General features: G+C 39.2%; 1 long non-coding RNA gene across 2 annotated transcripts in view; it reads left to right on the top strand.

Annotated features, from left to right (window-relative positions):
• Positions 1-18,881, top strand: part of LOC125330387 — a 169,234-nt gene that overhangs the window by 116,188 nt on the left and 34,165 nt on the right. Inside the window, exons 18-20 of one of the 2 annotated variants that reach the window (XR_007205486.1) lie at positions 56-277; positions 5,475-5,617; positions 11,750-11,867. This is a non-coding gene — a long non-coding RNA (uncharacterized LOC125330387). The remainder of the gene's footprint in view (positions 1-55; positions 278-5,474; positions 5,618-11,749; positions 11,868-18,881) is intronic. The other variant, XR_007205485.1, reaches the window with a different exon arrangement.

The following is an 18,881-nucleotide window of genomic DNA, read 5'->3' as shown; positions in this document are numbered from 1 at the left end:
GGGACATTAAAGTAGGCAGCACAAGTTTCCTCTGGTTTGTTTATTTTCGTGACAGGAATGGAAACTTCATTTGGAGTAGAGCTGGTGGAACGGTGAGATGCTGGTGGTCTCATCTTCTGGCTGGGAGTGTAAAGGAATGATAATGCCTGAGTTTACACTTCATATAATGATACGATTTTGAGAGAGCCCAAGAACTCTTTATAAGCACAGGTCCTGCTCAGTCAACCACATTAGGACAACAGTAGGAACTGGACCATGCTTTGCTTCAGGAACACAGGTTGGTCTGTGAATGTGGTATGAACCCACCCACTGTGTGTGTATCTGCTGCTTGTGCTCTGTGTGCCAGTTCCCACTTTACTAAAAGATGCTAAGAGCAGTGTTTTGAAGCCAGAGCAGCGCATGGTGCAGGTTCCACCTCTGTCTCCAGATGAAGACACGGAGGCATGGGACACCACCTGTCCTTGTGGGATCCCTGGTCCCAGCCTGCCACTCTGCAGGAGCTGGTGGGGGACGGATCATTGCCACCACAAACATGAGGCATTAGGTAGCAAACTGGTGGTGACAGCCCTGCTGCCTCTTGTGATGTGTATGCATGAATTGTTATATTATAGACTTTAGAGAAGGCAAAAGACCAACAAAAATAACTCCTCCTCTGCTCTGGGTCTCACTGAACACTTGGTGTTTTATGAAGAGCTAGACTTCCCCTTTCTGCAGCAGAGGTGAACAGAGCCAAAACTGCAATCTGAACTGTATTTGTGATCACTGAAATCAACTTATAATTTTAAAGCTAGTCTTCTGATTTTGGAGTATTTTCTCTTAGTAATGCACAGCACAGGCAAGCCTGGGTATCCACATTTAGGCTGCAGGTGAGAGTACACTAGAAGGAGTGAGACACAAGGGAACCCTATTTCCATCAGATGAGAAGGGCAGAGACAGCCCAGAAGAAGGCACTCGATGGAAGGTGCAGATCAGGGTGTCTGAGAGGAAACCAAATCCTGGAAGGGGCAGGCAATTTGGGTAAGCATTCAAATGCATATGTGTGTAGATAAGCAAATTCACCTTGGGGTTAGGATTATGTACACCCGTCACTGTGGCCTTACAACCTGCAAATATAACCTCACTGTAGTGCTTACTGTCCCTTCAGAAGAGGAATAGGAGAAACCAGGAGAGGATTGCCGCTGGAGAGGCAGCGGTGCCCTCTGCCAAACCCTGCCAGCGACACACAGCCCCCAGGGAAGGAGGCCCTGGAGTACTGCAGCTCCTGTGCCTATAAATTTCCACATCTGTATGCTGCAAGGGGAGCAGTCATTTTGCCAGTGTTTTAGTAAAGGATTAAAAAATAATTAGGATTTATATATGTTCAAAAGGAAGGGGTACATTGCAGCAAGTCACAAGATGATTAAGTTGGTTGATTGGCTCTGCCTAGAATGACACCAGTGAGCATGAGGGTTTAGGAAAATAGCTGATAGCCTATTACCATGATGAAGTGCAGATTAACACTTCTTTGTATATTTTAGAGGGCTAACAGATGAGGTCCCTTGGATTTTTTTTTTTTCCTATTACATAAAATGGCTATAGAAGCTGAACTATAATCCCTCGCTAACTTACACATTAGCCCAGGGCAATAAAGATGTTTTTATTTGAGGCAGATTTCATGAAAAGTTGTTCAGTTTTATCTCTGAGTACTGTAATGTGCTGAAGGCATTTAAGTGTCCTGTTGGGACACTCTGTCCTGGAGAGCAGTTACTCTCAAAAGGACAGCAAGGCCATTGGAAAAGCTGTATTTTCTACAAGAGGATCCTGCCCTTTCCCCTCAGTCCATCTGCCACTTTTTTGTCTTAGCTGTGAACAGAGGCCAAGCCACACCGTCAGACTGCAATCTCTGCTTGCACTCTGGTGGGTGCAGATCCAGCATCAGACAAACACGGTTGAAAGGGAGGCCTTGGTCTTCTTGCCTGCTTCCTCAAGCTTTGCCAAGTCCCCCTTCCTCTCTTCCTGCCAGCCATAAAGGATCCTGTGTCTCTGCAGTGAGGTTGCAGGTTTTCCCTTCAGTTCATACCTGTTACCTGGGATGTTCCCCAAACCAGCAGTCTGGTTCCCTGCCATAAGTTGCCCCTTTTCCTGTCTTTTCTGGAAGCCATTAAAACTTGTAACACAACTCCCATCATCTTAGCTTGATTTTTCACAGAATCCTTTTCTCTAACCTTGACAAATGCAGCAGTAGTTCAACCATCCCTTCCCCAACAGCTCATGCTATCCAGGCTGCCTCCCTCTGCACATCCCTCCTGGCTAATTCCCTTGATTTCACAGATAACATAACCCACTTGTCGCCTTTCACCCATCACTTGATATCAGACTGCAACTGTCTCTTGGCTCTCACTGTCATTACAGGATGGTTACATTTGCTATCAAGACCTTCATGCCTTTTCCTCTTATTCCTCCACTTTCTCTCCCTTCAGCTGGCAGTGGCACCTCATAATTACCCATAAACCTGGCTTCTAGCTGTGATTCAGTGCTGTACATTTGTCTCTGTGGCTTCTATGTTTGGAGGACTGTTGGCTGTACAGGGGTCCTCTCTCCCTTTTGGGTGATCCCTGTTCCCTCACAGACACTCCATCTTTCTTTTGTTGTCCAGTTCCATTCTATAGAAGCTCAAATACATGTAAAAGGTGTGAGGGTATCCCCTCTCTAGAGCCAAAGTATAATCTTTGCTAGTAGCTAATAGCATCAGAAAATGCTAATTTACTGCCATGTAAATACAGCAGTATATGGTCTTAGTAGCAGCACTACTTGGGTTTAGTCCCCTTCCAGTTGTATTCATATCAGCTGGCCTCTGTCTGGAAGGCAGATAAGGAGTTGGCATTAGTGGTTTCTTTCCATAAACTATTATGCAGAGAATAATCTCTGATTGATGAGGTCGTGCCCCACTACCTTACAAAGAAACACGTGTCTTTCCTGAGTTGAAACATAAGGCCATAGTTGGCAATCAGTCAGCAGTTTCTCATTGATTATGACTGGCAGGGATTTTTATTATGCTTATTTTTGGTTTTATTTCCTTCATTTATCTAAATCTACCAAAATATTTCTATTTAATCTTTCAATCTATAAAAAGTACAGATTTCATCTTATAAGATGCTTTAAGTATGTATAATAAAACGATGGCTTTCCCTTTACCTTGCACATTCCATTCATATTGTAATTTTTTGTTCAAGCTTAAGCAGTCCATGTTTCATTAAAAAACCCCACACTATTCATATTTCTTTCATCCCTTATAAGATGGTAAAAGCAATGTTGCTTTGATGAAATTTGGCAGGTAAGAGGATCTAGTTGAATCATCTCAAACCCCTGGAGTTTTGGGCCTCCAGCTATTATAGTAGAGCAGCTACGAGTATTCAAAAATTGGTCCTTTGTTTGCACTGCATTTCCAAGCCATCTGTAGCACACAAAAGCCACAGCTCTCTTTATAGTTCAGAATGAATATTTAAAAGTTCAGTTTTAGATTTTATTTGTAGCACTTCACATCTTTCTATCCCATCTGTCTTGTGTCTCAGAGCAGTTACATTGAACTGTGCTAGGCAATGGCAGTACTTGGTCTTAGAACCACAGGTAAACGCTGTTTCCTTTCCATCTGCCATCACAGGGTGTGCACGTGTGTGATCAGGATCTGCACTGAGCACATATGGGTTTATTTATTCACATCCTCTACATTTTTATTTGAGTATTGACAAGCAGCTGCAAATATCAGGTCATCCTGTCTGAAACTTTTCTGTATGTTGCCAATGAGTGGCACAAAAAACAAGCAACTGCATGAGTGCTGCTGGCCCTGGATGGTGTAGCCTGGCACCGTGGTGTGGCTGGCAGCACCCACCCCAAACTGGGCTGCCCCTACGTCGGGAAGCTGTCCTTGGACCCATGTGCTGAGCCTCCACTTCCACAATGTGGCTGGGAAGTGACAAGTGCTCTTGGGAAAAGGGAAGGCACAAGGATACGTTGCAGTGAGAGGGGACTTGTGTCAGTTGGTGTGGAGGAGGCTGTAGGGAAAGGGGTTGAAGCTGCTCACTTCAGATGGTGTTAGCATATGCATTTGTATACTCATATATATGTTCCATGGAAAATTTAGCAAGGAGCAACAGAGCTTCTCTAAATTACAGGAAAAGAACTCATTGTAGTAATTTATCCTGTTAGAGTATTATCATCTACTTGTATCAGATTCAGTATTTTGTGTCTAAACCTTAGCTGCATCTGACAAGAGTGCCATTTTTTTTCTCTTCTGTGTTTAACTAGATACCTCTTTTGAGTCAGAGGTATTAAAAGAAAAGCAACATATCATTCAGAAAAAAATGAGAATCATCTACCTCCCATTAAGTCATTCTTCAGTTTTGTTAAATTGATCATCCCTTGTTTTTATTTTGTGCTCTGTCCTGGGCATGGATGGGACACCCTGGTGGAATTTTTGTTAGACTCTAAAGGTGTAAATGAATCATTGCCCTTAATGGAGTTCTTACTTTAATAGTTTTTTTAATATGGAAGTATATAAATTTATACATACATATGTGTGTATATATGTATGTGTGTATATATTTGTATATATGTGTCTCACCATCCCGTTCTAGAAAAAATGAGTGAAATATATATGTTAACACATATCGCTATGAAAAACTTTTCTATCTCAACAAGACCTTAAATACAGCAATCATGTTGCAATTCACCACAAATAATCTGTCCTAAGAGTAATGTTGTCTTCATATGAAATGAAATTAAAGTAAATTAATGAAGACTACGGTATCCTGAATGGAGATCCTGGGATTGACTAAAAAACCAGAGTTTGTAAAGCCAGCAGTTGAGGTTCTTAAGAGTATATTATTGCCATCTAATGAGATAAACTTAAAAGGGTAAGAATTATTCAGGTTATTGTTCTTGTTACTGTTTAATAAAATTAAGAAGAATTGTTTTAGAACAAGCAATTCTGAAATATTTGACAGTAATTTAAAGTAGATTCTTATTTAGATCTTTAAAGAAAGCTGTGTGCAAGTCTGGCAGGCATGTGCTTTCATTGTTTCTCAGTCAGGTCTTCCATGAAGCCAGATGCTTTCTTTTCCAAAAATGAGCACCTTATATAATATTTTAACTAAATTTCTCACTGATCTGTGAAGGTTTATATCACTTTAAAGAAAAAAATGGGGCAATGAAGAAAATAATGTTTTTTCCCAAACTGAGTAAAACACAGGTATTAAACTGTTGTTTCTGGTAGCAGTGCCTCCAACACAGAGGTCTGAACCTCACTGGGAGTCATAGGAGTGCTTCATGGCTGCATTCCCATGAAGATAAGGGATGTTTTTGCAGTGGTGGGCCTTTTCCTAATGAAAGGCGGCCTTACCTTCTGGCTTTGCATTTCCTTACATATTCCTAAGTATTTTTTCTTAGGATTTAAAAATTTCTTAGGGTTTAAAATAATGAACTTCTCTTTTTCACAGACCTCTGTCATCTCCAGCTAGTGCTCCCTGGAGAATTGATAGTCAAAAAGTGAACCGTGTTTCTGGTTGAATATCACATCCAATTCTTGAGTTCATGCACTGCCCACATAACTATTCCTGTTGCTTTAAACAAGCACCCCTAAGTAAGTATGAGAATTTCACTTCAAATGTTGTTTTGGTTATTTATTATTTGGGGAACTTTTGTCTGTTATCACTTCATGAGAGACTGAAAAACACAGACAAGTAAACTTACATAATGTGCCCAAAGCACTTTTTACTGTGAGCAGCGCAACTCCCATGGCTCCAGGAATGCCATGGGGATGAGCAGGTGATGCATGCTTAGAACTTCTTGGGGCTGGGAAAGGACTGTGCTAGAGGTAAGGAAGGCATGATAAAGGCATTTATTGTATATTGTCTATTGTATGTATCTACTGTACAAGAGCTCTGCATTACTCTCGTTTTGTATTGAACTGGGGAATAAGCTTTGATCTTCAGATTGCAAAATCTAAGCTATAAAGAATTTAGAGGAAAGGTGAAAAAAGAAAATAATTTAGCTGTTAGTTTCCTTTACTTTGGGAAATGAGTGGAGCAAAAGAAAGAATTTATGGAGGATGGGAATGAAAGCTCTTCTGGCTGAATGGCCCAAGTTATTTTGTTAAAGACAGAACTTGCAGAGTGTTGTTTGCTAACATGAGCTAGCCACTGTTAGAGAGACATCAGATTTTTGCAAAACTCTTCAAGTGAGGGAAGTAGTCAAAAGAAAGAAAAAGTGTCACTATTTTCCCTATAAGAAAATCTCTAAGTTGAAAACTTAAATAATGGAGCCTTAGACCATGTCTTATGAAGGAAACACACTTAAACCCAAACATAACAAAAAAGTCTTTCTCTGGGGAGCTCTGTACCCTTTAGTCTCCAGCTGACCTACCTTGCCCCATTGGAAAGGCCTGAGCTCCCCAGTGAGCAGTCAGGGCTCTGGAATCATCTGGTAGCCTTTGGTCTGACTAATACTTAAAAGTCTCTAGGGCTGCCTATAGTCTCAAGAAACCTTTTTTTTTTTCTTCATTTATTCTTTTATGAAACCTTTGTTCCTTCTGCAGAGTTGTGTGGCTGATCTATTGTAAATCTTTGTTCTATATGCTGTTTTTAATCCTTTTGCTTTGTGTGTGTAAAAAGCTGCAAATTTTCTGTGCCTTGCCTGTCTTTATCCTCAGCGGTGAGGTTCCTTCCCCAGCAGTAAGTCAGCGGGGTGGAATGACTGCTCTGCCTGGCTGCTGCCTGCCCATTTGTGCAGGTGTCCAGATCTGTTCAGCTTTTTTCTGCTCTATAGTGCATTTAAATAGCAAGGTGGGTCTGGTTCTAGTCCAAGATTTCTTAAAATAGGAACCTGGACTTACGTACCAAAGTGCATTCAGAAATACTGAAGCTTTGACTGGACTCAGAAAAGCTTCTTTTTTAAGTTTTGCAAGAGGTTGATTTTCAGGCATCTCAAGCATTGATTTAGGAACCTAGTTTTAGACATCCAGATTTTTGGATCTGGCCCAGATGTGTAGGTACATGGTGGGACTCCAAGCTGTAGTCTGTCTAAGCAGAAGGATGCTGGAATAGGGTTTATCTCCTCCAAGTGTACACATGCTCCCCTCTCCTGCCTTGCACACCCGGAACATGCAGACAATAGCAGTGTTTGCACTGAGTTCATGCTGTCTGATGGCATAATCCAGCTGCTTCAGTGTAAATCAAAAAAGATTTCAAAAATGTGCAGGTGTCAAGTGCTGACAGAACAAGCAATTAAAAATACAGGAACTATAAGATCCTAAGAGAACATCTACCCTGAATTTTTCAATTAATTCCATCTGTATTGTCCTGCTCTTCAAAAAGCAGGACCTGTGGCTGCTGTGTGCCCGGCCTGAGAAAGCCAGCATATGTCTCCAAGGGCTTCCTGAAATGCTGTTGTATAATTTTTCTTTTAACATGAACTAGTGTAGCCTAGGGACCAGTTTCTTTAGGATAGCCAGTTCTGAAATATTCAGCAAAGTTTTTCATTGTCAAATGTATTCCATTTAATATCATTTAATATCAAGCAGTGTGACCAGTTAGGGTGAGAGGAGAAAGACAGTTGTCTTTAAATTCTGAACCCTATGAGGCACCTGCTCAAGCTCTCCCAGCTTGAGAAATCTGCTCCCATGGAAGAGGATGGGCAGGAGTGTGGGTCCATCTGGGCCACGGCTATAGAACAGGGTTGTGCTCAAACACTGTTTTTTCAGCACTTCAGGCTGGCACATGCTCGCTCTGAGTGTGCAGTTGCACTGCCACACTTGGTGTGGTCTGTGCTAAAGGCTGGAAGAGGAAAAGCTGAAATAGAGAGACCAAGGGCAAGGATGAAAGTCTTCACCCCAGAGTATTGGTGTATTTGGTTTTTTACCCACTGTAATTTGTGAATGGTCAGGTCAGAAATGCCCTTCTGTGCAGCACGGCTGGAGCAACAACCTGAGTCCTGCTCTGTCTGCCAGCCTACTTCTTATCCTTGTCCTCAATTAGGAAGTTCTGCAAGTCATCTCAAAATCAAGAGGACGAAAAGGTATATTTGAAGTCACAGCATTAAGGTTCAAAATATCTAGAGGATATTTAAAAATTTTTGGGTTTTATTCAATTTTTCCTTTCATAGGGTGATCAACATTTGCTGCCCTGTAGCTGAAACTGAAATGAATACTCATGTAATTTTGCAAAAGAATAAGTGATAGACAATAGGAAGTTCATTGGTAGCAGTTATGGTTAATGCTGAAAACAAGAATATGCACCTCAAACCACATGTGTGATTTTCATAGGTCAGTTTATGAAGTTGCAGAGAAGGAGGATATTCAAATATTCACTCGTTTTTGTGAACCCAAAGACATTTTTCAACCACGTGTTCACTGTACTTCCAGAATTCCATCAGGCTGCATGTATGCACTCAGTCCTTAAAACTAGTAAGATGTCATTAAAACATTCATTGACACAGCCACTGTCTACATTAGCTAGACCTTCAACATTACTAATTCAGCTCTTCCTGCATTTGCATGCAGCACTTCAACTACAAGGCTTTAATGCTGTTCTCTGTTTTGTTCTGCTGTCAGGTATTCAGCTCTGGTGTCTTCTTTGCTGAAGAACTTCTATATTACAGCTCTGAATACAATCTGTTTTGTATGCTCATGAACTAGCTCTAGGACTCAACCCTCCCCTATTTTATATTCTGCACTGGTTAATTTTTCATTTCTCTGGCACCTTGGTGAAAAGTAGTCAACACAGTTAACAATATACATTGTGCAACAATAAATATTTTATTGGCTATATAATCTGCACAATTCACAAGTTTGATTTTTTTCTGGGAATTTGAATAAATCTGTAATTTTGAATATTTGGTGAAAACTCATTTTTTATAGTATATTATGCTATTATCACTGTAAAATGTATGATCTGCTTTTTAATGGGAGCTATAGACATTACTTTCACTTTTTTCTTTAACACTGCTAAACTCTAATAAAGCTGTTTTATAGGCAGAGTAGTTTGGAGCAAGAAATACAGAGGTTTCACCCTGGGAACAGTATATAATTCATATGCTAGTAAATTATAGTGTATTCCTTACACGAGATAGAGTTAAGGAGTGTCTTTTTTCAAATGTGTCTAAATACTTATATATCTACTTTATATATGAATTTGTTGTACAGTTGTTTTGTTTTGTTGTCTTTTTTGTTTATTCTGTTGGAACAAACAGATTTCTTTATTTATGTCTAGCTTGTGGTTCCTATCCTCAAGCCCATTGTAATTAAGGAAAAAATTCTGTTCTTTTCTACTCTGGCATTTCCCCTCTATACTACAGGTTTGTGTTTCTGTTCATGGTTTCGTATACAGGAATCTAGGGATGAAGATTTTTTGGTTTCTTTATATATTAATAGATTGGGCTTTTACTGTTGTGCACACCTAGAAACTGTACTTGATCCAGGAGACAAAAAGATAAATTACTCTGTATGCAGGGTATTGAACTCCTATCACTATACTGTGATATATTAATTCTTTCTTAATGCATTCATCCTCACTGTGTGCCTATGAGATAGGGAGACTAAGTCATAGTTATCTCAAAGATGGGGGATTAAGCCACAAAAAACCCCTAAGCAACTTGACTAGGGCTGCACAGTGTGTTTGTAGCAAAATAGAGAGTGATCACAGCTCTGAGTGGCGGTGTTAAGTACGGGCTCATTCCCCCTCTGTTCCAAGTCTTCAACTCTTGCCTCAGAAGTTATGCTTTCATTCTGTTTGACTAAAATTCCATTTGAAATGAACCAGTAGTTCTAAATGCAAGTATCATAGTCTGCAAGCCAACCAAGGGATTTTAAATATCATGTTACTGGGAATGTAATTCCCCCTCATTTTCCCCTGTGACTTTTGCATTTTTGGAACTATTGCCCAAGTCTTTTGATGGGGCACAGCAACATTAGTGCCTATTTGAATACAAACAAGATTATGACAGGAAGATGGAGCAGCTGATTATTGTGGAAGGGTTTTACGCACACAGGGAGAAAAATATTTTCATGTCCTCCAAAGGATGAGTGAAAAAGGGAGAAAATGAACAATGCCTATCAGAGCAGAGTTATCCACCATAGCTGGCTGCATTTAGGATAGTGAATACTTTCCAGAGAGGAAAAATGAAAGCTCAGGTGCTCAAACAGTTTGAAATGAGACTTGCAAATGTGTTCAGAAAACAATCTGTGATTAAAGAGTGTCTGTTTTGATTACAATGTTTGTTTCTATGAAAGAAACTCATATTTGGTAATGCATTTGTTCCAAAACTGGTAACCTAAATATTGATGCGAAGTTGTGCAGTAGGTGCACGGATTAGCTCAAGGTTTAGAATTCCCTCAGGTAACAGGAACTATCAGTTGTTTCTCTCAGATGAAGATAAATGTGTTTGCTGTTGATGAAATAGTTGTCTTTATTCTTGTAATGGAGGACTTTACTACTGCTGCTCTTAAATGTCATCCACCTTCCCAATGTCTTTCTTTTTTCCACCTTATCTGCTCTCAAAAACTCAAGACGAAGTAACCTTACTGAACGTAAACAGTTGTTGAAGTTTCATTAACCTCATCTTGCCTCTTTGTGTGAACTTAGCGACTAGAAGATCTTTACAACCACTTTCAAAGTGATTATTGTTCTGACAGTACCTCCACAAGGCTTGCTGTCTCGCCGCTGCACTGAACGGGCTGTGCAGAGGACACCATCTCGTGTTTTAGCTGGGAACAGTAAGACACAGATAAAGGAATTCAATCATCTTCCTATACTAAGTAGTGCAATTTCTTTGCTTTTAGACCTATGGATCTTTGTGTAAAACTCCTTCTGCATTTTCTTCTTCCTTTACTGTCCGACTTTTCTGTCTCTAATCATCCTTTTCCAGTTCTTCCTTTTCCTTGCTAAAGATATGGCTATCACTGAGCTGCCCCTTGCTTATCATCAGCAAACCCACCTTTCAGAAAGATCTACCTTTTTGGCATGTTTGAAGTCAGTAAGATTTAGCCTTGTCATCCTTTCTGAGAGTCCCATCATTGACTATAACCCCATGGTTGACTGCTGTGTTATGCAGAACTAGGCAGGCTGCAGGGATGTCAGATGTGGTATTGAGTCTGTGCTTTGACAATTGGAAAAGACACCGAGAATGAGATTTCACAATCCCAGAAGACCTTTGAGTGATCAATGAATTCTGAGTAAGTGAACTAGTAAGTGAACTTCTGCTGGTATAAGGGCAAAATCAAATTAGATCCATCAGCTGTTTCTGTCCTGGATAGCCACTGTCGCCTAGAAATTATACAATAAAAAAGTAACTAAATCTGATGTAGGAGACAGGGGATCAGTGATGTGTTAGAATAAATGCAATGTAGCAGTAAATCAAGCACCTAAAATACAAACCATAATCTAAAAATGTTGCCAGGGAAAAGACATTTTCTATTTTCAAAATTCATGAAAATTAGGACTGAATGGACTGGGGAATAAATCTTGTTCAAAGTTCACTTAGTAAACTAGTGATGTTATGAGACTGAGCTTTGATACCCTTGTACAATACAGGCTCATCACATTACAAGTTGGCATTCTGATGTGAAAACGCTTGTCTCATTATTAATAATTGACAGAGCACATGATGTTATTCACTACAGGAGCCTATTAACTGAGCATTGGCAGCAGGATATAGTTGCAAGGAATAGCCTTAAACATAAAATAAAGGGTATTAACTAATTCATGTAGTTTCCATTCAGCTCTTAGGACAGTCTTGACCTGCCACCTTGGGAGAAGATTGCTGTGGTCAGTCTGGAGAAGACCTTCTCAAAGGTTGTACCATACCCTGAGGCTCCTCAACTCTCCAACATTCTGCATGTAAGGAGGGAATTGGTGCTGAAGTGGGGCCACTGACTACAACTAGTGTTTATTAATTTCTGTGAAGGGTTTCAGAGAACATCATCCCCCAAAGAGCAAAGCTGCTTGTGCTTGGCCATATGTCTGTATTCTATGATGTTCACCACTTTCTTCCCTCTCTGCCTGACACGTCAGTGAATATTGGTCATTGAAAGAGGTAGCTGAGTGGGATCTGGTTATAACCATGCCTTGAGAAATTTGAAGTCATAATTCAACACTCAGATCTGAATTAACAGCTTCACCCACATCGTAAATTATTATGCAGAGAGGTAAGAACCAGAAAATGATTTTTTTTGTTTATTTTGTTTTCTTCCCTTAGGAGAAAGAAATGATATTCACAACTTATAGCTCTAAGGTCCTTAATTGGTTTACAATCAATCTGCAATTGTTCTTGGTTCTTCAGGGACAAGAAAGCCTAAAATATCCTGTTTTATCATTAAAATCATCAGATTTATAGAACCAGTATTTTGTAATCAGTATAGTCTGTTCTCCCAAGTGGCAGGCAATATTGATGACATGTCTGCAAAAGGTGGGTTAGACAGATCAAGCTGCTGAACAGTAGCAAGGGTACTGATATTGGTGAAACAGTGTTCTCTGCTGGAAGGGAACTAGGAAAGAGGTGCATCTTTTCACCCGGGGAGAGGGAGGGGAATGTTGTTTTTCTCATTCAGGTTAATCTTATTTATAAACTGTTAACTTTGTGTTGATTAACTTACAAGATGAATTTTTTCCTCATAATAAAGCAGCAAGAGACTTGTAGAGATACTGAGTTACAGCATCTATTGCATCTCATTATGATGTAGTAAATGGTCCCTAGATATTATGGTATATTCAGACCAAACCTATTCTTCACTTCTGTTCTTAATTAGCAACTAAAAGATAAATAATTTTGCTGTCATTGCAGCACAATAACAACCAGGGCAAGGCAATGACCAACGAGCCTTGCCCTAAATCCTGTAGCAATAAATGTTCAAACAAAAATTCCCCCTCCCCAACTTGGATTTATTAACTTGAGATGAATGATTTGGCTGTCAAAGTCTGTCAGTGCCATGCAATGAAAATAAAATCGGTGGCAGTGCCTCGTGTGTGAAGCCACTCATAGTATCTAGCCTTAAACATTAGCAGTGAAGCTCCAACTGTAGTCTGCACCCCACCCCCACTCATTAGCTTTCTAAATCCTCCTGTCTTTGTGGAATCACTGCAGCAAGTTGAAAATGATATATGTAATGAAAAACCCTGTCTGCCTAGTGCAGAGAGGGTGGAGAAAAAGACTTTGCTTAGCAGCCGCTGCTGTGCTGATTCCAGCAACGATTAGTGCAGACTTTGTTAGAGAAGCTCACCAAGAGCAGAATATTAAGGCACAAAAGGGAAACTCATTGTTTCTAAAGATTTGCGTCTGCCTGGCTGGTTTTGTTTCCTTTTAGAGTTCTATGACCAAATGCACATAGAGACTTCAGCGGGAAAGAAATACAGACGTCTTTGAGGCTTTATTATAATTTGGGGCTATTTTCAATATTATGCTATAAATACAACATTATCTTTTCAGTATGGGTACCTGATGAGCAGGAAACAATTCAGTTTCTGCTTCAAGTGCAGGCAGAGGCAGAGGGAATGGCACTGCATCATAGTGCAGTCCAGTTCAAGCCAGTAAATGACTGGTATGGGGAAAATATCAACAGATAAATGTTTCTGAGTTTTCATGAACTGTGTACACACAACAATATGTTGGTTATTTAAAAAAAAATTGTGTGTCTTCTGCAAGATACACAAAAGAGTTGATTTTTCAGAAGCATTGGATTTCACAGTGCTGATCTAAGTCAATGACAGTGCGGGCGTTCGGCATCTCCAATGCCGCTCTATAATTGTACCTGGTAAGTCAGGGTAAGAAACCTGGATGCATAACAGAGGACTCAAGCACATTCTTCCTCATAATGTGAAACAAAATATGTCTCATAACTATACAGCAGTGGCTATTTTCTTGGTGGGAATGTAAATTTATTATACTCCAGATGTAGCATAACCTAACAGGCCAGCAATGCAGCTTTAGGGCTTCCAGTTCTATGGCTATCCCTTTGGTTTCAATGTATCTACATGCAAGCTGTTGTGGCTTGGGCACAGAAAGTTTTGAGATATTTGCATTCACACATACAGAACCACATTTTTCCTTCAGGTGCCTGGACAAAATTCCATCTGTTTTGGAAGCTCTTTTGTGTCATGCACTGTAGAATACATCTTGGAGCCAGATGCTGTTCTAGACTGCTGGACTTTATAGTCAGATTGTGTTGTTAAAGATGCTTTTAAATTGACTTGGTATTTATCCCACACACAGCATATAATCCAACTGTTGTTTGTATCCTGGTATACCTTGAGGTGCCCACAGAGATAAAAGCTTGTTTAATACCCAACATGCTGGAAACTTGTATTATGAAAAAGTCCTTGCCCTGAAGAGTTTTATAATTTTCAACTAATGTGATGTGAAAAACAGGAGGAAGGAATATAGATAGCATGGAGAAGTGAAATGAGTTGCCCAAGTTTTGTCAGCTGGTTTCCAGCTTGTAATCCAGTCCCTGAGCAATGAATCACACTGCTTACCGAAGGCCAATTTGTGAAGGAATGAGCTCCTACTGGGAAGCAACAGGCTAGTACATGCCTATTGACTTCCCTGCCAGATCCTCCGTGTCTTGGCTCTGCACTGTGCTTTACTACTCAGCATAATGTCCAAAAATGTTCACAGCATAGCTCAGAGGTAGCAACAGACTTGGAAAAAGCCACAGATGACCCTTTTCTGTGTGTGTGTGTATTCTGGATGCATGCATAAAACTCCTCAGGATGGCAGAGTATTACAAACGGTTACAACAACATTTGATAAATGTCTTGTCTCAAAATCCACTTTGAAGAGATGCCTCAGGTATTAAAATGATAAACATGTAGTGCTAATCAAAATGATGTATATTTTTAGGATACAAGAACTCAGGGCTAACAGTGCCGAGTCTAGAAGTGCTTGCTTTTTCTTGTAATCAAAGATACACATTTACTTCTGCAATCTTAGCATGAGACTTCCTGAACCCATTGGGCTTCCATTGGGGTTGCTCAGACATGGTCAGGTATTACTGAAGATCAGGTGGCTGCTTCTTGTGAATTGAGCAAATATGGAGATATTCTTACTTTCAAGTTCTGTTTCTTTTAAGCCATTGTGATGCTTAATAGAGATTCCTTTAAAAAGATTCATTCTTGTTAAGTTTGCTTTCTTTTCCATTGTAATTACTTCATTGCATATATTAGATACTGATCTTTTTTTTTCAATGAAAACATCAAAAATGTGTTTGTCAAATGCTCTCAAGTTCTGAATCCTATGTTCTGTAGACTGTGGGATGTGCAACTGTTGTCTTTTACCTTTGTCCCCTGAAAATTTTATTTAAAAATAGAGAGGAACAGATGACAGCCTAACAAAAGGTCCACAGTGTACTGTGTCCCCTCCTCCATCCCTGAGCCCCTTGTTCTAGCAAAACTCCTTTGCTTTCTCCTTTGATTTGCACCAATCTACCTTCAGAATTTTTCAAACATTGCAGTGCATTAAACACTACAGCAGATGGTGCTTTTTGACGGTGCCTTTCTACATGAAGCAACATTTTGTAGTGTATTCTGCATTATCAAAAAATCAAACATGTAATTATGCAAATATGTATGCCTTTATAATAATCAAGTTTTATTGTAAATGGTTGATGCACATCAATTTGATCCTGTAGTGCTGCTTTAAGTGCAGTTTAAGTGGCTTTTCAGTGTACCCAGAGGCAACACAAATGCATCTCTGGAATATTAATAAAATTCTGAATCTTTGAGACACCAACTGGTACAGCATTGCTTATACTGATTGAAACTAAATGCTAATCCTTTCCTTTATTTAAAAAAAGTCCCCTTTGTTATTTAAAACACTGATATTAGTGCGATATAAATGGCCATTTTATTTTAAATTGTATTGTAATGTAGTTGTTAAAATAATGTCTAATCATACTATATTCAGATTCTACAATGTAAATTTGATGAGACAAGAATCCAGTCATTTTACAGTCATGAAAACAGAGATGTATGTTAATATGTCCAGTTCTAATTCTGTAAATTTATTAAGGAAATATCTGGTTTTAGATTTTAATCCTGAAGGCTTCCAAGTAACTGATTCCTGAATGCTCACTCAGGTTTTGCTTGTGAAATTTAATAAGCTAGATACGTGTGGGGGAAAAAAAATTCAGCAAGGATTTTGACATCCATAATGAAGTGTAAACTTTATTACTGATCTGATCCTGCCTTTTATACATTGGTTAACTCCGTTGGTCTAATGACAGCCATCTCTCTGAATGCACACACACACATTCTGCTGTGTTCGAATCAGCAGACGGGCTGTGGATACAGATAAACCAAGACTGTAAATTATGTTTTGCCTGTTTGTTCCTCCTGTTCTGAAAGCAGGGCACGAAAGGAGCAGATTGCATTGTTCACAGGGAGAAGGCAGTAGTTGTACCATGTCCCCCTTACCAGTTCCAATAGGCCGGATGTTTATTTTTTGGGTTTGCTATAAACAGAGGCTCTGTTAACCTGAAGGCAGATTGAGAAGGCAAAGAAATGAATATGCTTCCATCCTTGCACTGCCTGGACTTTCCTCAAAACTAATTTCCTGCAAACTTCATGAAGCTTTATAGGTTGAGCTTTCACTCTGTAAAATTTTTGCCTTCCTTTTGGATCTCCATTTCCAATTTACCTTCTTCACCATCTCTCTGCCCTGCTATTTTTGTTCCATGCAGTTGATTATTGTCTCTCTGCCCTTTGTCCTTCCTCTGCCTCTTTCAATGGTATTTTTTTGGTTCTTTTCTGTGCTTGTGTTACCCCCCCTTCACTTCTCCCCCTCACAGATTTTGCCTCCTCTGTCAGCCTTCTGCTCCTCATATTTTTTTCCAAATGTTTCTCTCAGTTTCCCCATTTGGTTCCTTAGTCCTTCCACAAATGTGTATTTCCTAGCTCCCATTCTGCTTTCCACATTCCCCTTCCAGGTTTTACTCTGTCTGATTTCTGTGTTTATCTTTTTATTTTGTCCCTGCTTTTCTCAATTCAGATTGGTTTAAAATATTGCAGGAAAAGCTGCTCTTGAGAAATTTCATCCAGATTGCTCTCATAGCAGCTGCTGTCCTGGCACTTCCAATACTGAATCAAACCTGAGCCTAGGGGATAGGAGGTCCTTAAAGGATCAAATCACGACTTCAGAATACTACCCAAAATATTGGCAAGCAGAACATGGATATAAACCCACAGCCGAGAGTAACTGAAACCTTTCACCACAGTTTTGACGTGATCTGATATTTTAAGGGTGGTGGTTTTTTTTTTTTCTTCTGAAATAAGGATTTTTTTCTCTCCTTATTTAGCATTCTTGTGACTCCAAAGCAGGGAAGAGACATCATGGACCTTGAGAAGGCCCTAGGGCCCCTAAAATTTTCAGTACATTTTTGCTTCTTTGCTTAATATATAAGCTCATTTAAATACTCAGTTCTGAAAAGCTATCACAAGAAAATTGTGTCAATAAACTTTCTGCTCTTACTGAGACAGCAGGTTACTTAAAGTAATCAGAGATGCTGAAAAACAACTGAGATTTTTCTGAACTGAAAAAAGGAACTTCAAATTAATAGAAACATTTTCATAAAATCATGAAAAAGAAATATATAAAGAAACAAATTAGTAAAGTAAATGACTCCTGCCTTCAGGATTTGTGAATTAATTCTCATGTATGCAAATGTGAAAATAAAATTCATGAGCAACACAATGAAAATTGCTGACTTCCCTTTTTTCTTTTCAGCTGTGACCACTCAACTTGGTTTCTTTTTAATAGTATATTTTGTCTCATCTTAAATGACATTCATGGTGAAGTTACTTGCTTTTTAAAAAGTAGTCCTTTAAATATAAATTCTGTATGCCTGTAGCACTGAAACAGAGAAGCTGCCTAAGTTAACTTACTTGATTATTCACAGAAGAAGATACCCAGATTCCTGAAGTTCAATGAGCAAATGGTTTTTATCAGTTTCATAAATCTGTTTGGATGTGAAAAATCTATAAGTACTATTACCTTTTGATTGCATTTAATATTCAGAAAGCAAACAATACCCTGTTTCGCTTCTGATTTTTATTTCAGTTGCATTTCATTTCAAGCTTAATTTAAACACAATAATAACAAAATCTATGTCTAATGCCTTGATTTCATTTGTAAAGCCACCTAGACAGCCACACGCTTTGGTGGGTTTTTTCTTAATAGTTGTATGTCAGGAATGCTTTAGATATGCTTTACCTGCATTTTATATGGGGCAAAGCCTTGAATAAGAATTATAATATTTGAATGTGATTTTGCACAAAAAAAAAAAAAATGCAAAAAATTGTGGGAAATCTGGAAAAAATATTCTTAATGGGGTAAGGCTTGATAATATAAGTTTTTAAAGTATGAAATGATAGGCAATGTTCTGTCTTCACAGAAAAGATTGAAACTCATAGTCAATTAATACAGTATTTCATAAGATATTTGTCTTTTCAGGCTGTATTGGTCACATAATAATAGTGAATAAACCATGAATAAAATACAGCTCAGTAACTGCCTGGTGTTTTGTTCTACATAGGCAAACATCTGATTACTGGTGTGGCTAGAGCAATCTAGTAGAAGTCCTCGTGCAAGCTCAGAAGCTTGGCCAGGCACAAGGGATTTCACTGCTAGTTTATATGCAATGGAGTATAGGCTGTCCATATCTCTTGATTTACTTTATCCTCTATTCTGCCTACTCTGGTGTGGTCTATGTTAGACTGCAATTACATCTGAGTTACAGGTCTTGAAAAGAGTGTGAACAAAGTTTTAATGTGGTTAGAGATTGCAGAGCCAAACCCCTCAAAAGTCCTAAACTGCTCAGCAGCCACCTTTCCATGCTTTGCTTAGTGAAAAAGCAGCTCATC

The sequence above is a fragment of the Corvus hawaiiensis genome, chromosome 9, assembly GCF_020740725.1.
Source record: "Corvus hawaiiensis isolate bCorHaw1 chromosome 9, bCorHaw1.pri.cur, whole genome shotgun sequence".
NCBI classification, from domain to species: Eukaryota; Metazoa; Chordata; class Aves; order Passeriformes; family Corvidae; genus Corvus; species Corvus hawaiiensis.
Note: the sequence above shows the minus strand (reverse complement) of the source record. Positions and strands in the feature narration are given on the sequence as shown.